Source organism: Arachis duranensis, chromosome 1 (assembly GCF_000817695.3).
Source record: "Arachis duranensis cultivar V14167 chromosome 1, aradu.V14167.gnm2.J7QH, whole genome shotgun sequence".
Lineage (NCBI taxonomy): Eukaryota > Viridiplantae > Streptophyta > Magnoliopsida > Fabales > Fabaceae > Arachis > Arachis duranensis.
Window position 1 is genome coordinate 48,064,573 of NC_029772.3, and position 2,653 is coordinate 48,067,225.

Here is a 2,653-nt window from a genome sequence, read left to right on the forward strand (position 1 = left end):
CTCCATTACAGAGAGTGGCATTAAGTTTATGCTTGACCCCAAGTCACACAGAGCCTTCTCAAAGGTCATGGTGCCTATGTTACAGGGAATTAGGAATTTACCAGGATTATGTTTCTTTTGAGGTAATGTCTGCCTAACCAAGTCATTCAGTTCATTGGTGAACAAGGGGGGTTCATCCACCCAAGTCTCATTACCAAATAACTTAGCATTCAGCTTCATGATTGATCCAAGGTACTTAGCAACTTGCTCTTCAGTAATATCTTCATCCTCCTCAGAGGAAGAATATTCATCAGAGCTCATGAATGGCAAAAGTAGGTTCAATGGAATCTCTATGGTCTCTAGATGAGCCTCAGATTTCTTAGGTTCCTCAAATGGGAACTCCTTTTTGTCCAGAGGACGTCCCAAGAGGTTTTCCTTACTGGGATTCACGTCTTCCTCCTCCTCTGTGCATTCGGTCACACCAAGTAAGGTTATGGCCTTGCATTATCTTTTAGGATTCTCTTCTGTATTGCTTGGGAGAGTACTAGGAGGAGTTTTAGTGACTCTTTTACTCACCTGGCCCACTTGTGCCTCTAAATTTCTAATAGAGGACCTTATTTCATTCATGAAACTTAGAGTGGTCTTAGATAGATCAGAGACTATATTTGCTAAGCTAGAGGGGCTCTGCTCAGAATTCTCTGTCTGTTGCTGAGAAGATGATGGAAAAGGCTTGCTATTGCTAAACTTGTTTCTTCCACCATTATTAAAGCCTTGTTGGGGCTTTTGTTGTCCTTCCATGAGAAATTTGGATGATTTCTCCATGAGGGATTATAGGTGTTTCCATAGGCTTCACCCATGTAATTCACCTCTGCCATGTAGGGTTCTCAAGATCATAGGCTTCTTCTTCAGAAGATGCCTCTTTAGTACTGTTGGATGCATTTTGCAAATCATTCAGACTCTGAGAAATCAAATTGACTTGTTGAGTCAACATTTTGTTCTGAGCCAATATGGCATTTAGAGCATCAATTTCAAGAACTCCCTTCCTCTGAGGCGTCCCATTACTTACAGGATTCCTTTCAGAAGTGTACATGAACTGGTTATTTGCAACTATGTCAATGAGTTCCTGAGCTTCTGTAGGCATTTTCTTCAGGTGAATGGATCCACCTGCAGAACGGTCTAATGACATCTTAGACAATTCAGACAGACCATCATAGAATATATCCAGGATGGTCCATTCTGAAAGCATGTTAGAAGGACACTTCTTGGTCAGTTGCTTGTATCTTTCCCAAGCTTCATAGAGGAATTCACCATCTTTTTGTTTGAAGGTTTGAACATCCACTCTAAGCTTGCTCAACTTTTGAGGAGGAAAGAACTTGGCTAAGAAAGCCATGACCAACTTATCCCAAGAGTTCAGGCTATCTTTAGGTTGAAAGTCCAACCATATTCTAGCTCTGTCTCTTACAGCAAAAGGGAAAAGTATAAGCTTATAGACCTCGAGATCAACTCCATTGCTCTTAACAGTATCACAGATCTACAAGAATTCAGTTAAGAACTGAAAAGGATCTTCTGATGGAAGTCCATGAAACTTGCAATTATGTTGCATCAGAGAAACTAATTGAGGCTTTAGCTCAAAATTGTTTGCTCCAATGGCAGGGATTGAGATGCTTCTTCCATGAAAGTTGAAATTTGGTGCAATAAAGTCACCAAGCATCTTCCTTGCACCCCCACCATTGTTATTGGGTTTGGCCATCTCTACTTCTTTTTCAAAAATTTCAGTAAAGTCCTCTTCAGAGTGTTGTGTTTTAGCTTCTCTTAGCTTCCTTTTCAGAGTCCTTTCAGGTTCAGGATCTGCTTCAACAAGAATGTCCTTGTCCTTGCTCCTGCTCATATGAAAAAAAAGAGAACAGAAAAGAAGAGGAATCCTCTATGTCAAAGTATAGAGATTCCTTTATGTGAGTAAAAGAAGAAAAGAATAGCAGAATGAGGAGAAAAATTCAAACACAGAGGAGAAGAGAGGGTTTAAATTTTTAGATGAAGAGAAGTGTTAGTAAATGAATAAATAAATAGAAGGAGATGAGAGAGAGGAGTTTTCGAAAATTGTTTTTGAAAAATGGTTAGTGATTTTCGAAAATTAGAGATACAAAAGTAGTTAGGTGGTTTTGAAAAAAATAAGAAACAAACAAAAAGTCAATTAGTTAGTTGAAAAAGATTTGAAAATCAATTTTGAAAAGATAAGAAGTTAGAAAATATTTTGAAATTGATTTTGAAAAAGATATGATTTGAAAAAGATATGTTTGAAAAGAAATGATTGAAAAGATATGATTAAAAAGATATGATTGAAAAGATATGGTTGAAAAATATTTGATTGAAAAATTAAAACTAATTACTTGACTAACAAGAAACTAAAAGATATGATTCTAGAATTTAAAGATTGAGCCTTTCTTAACAAGAAAGTAACAAAATTCAAATTTTTGAATCAATCACATTAATTGTTAGTAAAGTTTTTGAAATTTTGAAATGAAATTAAGAAAAAGATTTTAAAAATCAATCAAAAAAAAATTTCGAACAAATAAAAGAAAAGATGAAAAAGATTTGATTTTTGAAAAAGTTTTGAAAAGATAAGGCAAAAGCAAATGAACAAGCAAAAGCAAATATTTACAATAACCAATAATAA

At 35.7% G+C, this 2,653-nt stretch overlaps 1 non-coding gene across 1 annotated transcript; it reads left to right on the forward strand.

The window, feature by feature from the left end:
• The first annotated feature begins 1,219 nt into the window (after positions 1-1,219).
• Positions 1,220-1,327, forward strand: LOC127742777 (small nucleolar RNA R71). Its single transcript, XR_008004182.1, has one exon. It is a non-coding gene; the product is annotated as a small nucleolar RNA R71 (small nucleolar RNA).
• The last annotated feature ends 1,326 nt before the right edge of the window (positions 1,328-2,653 follow it).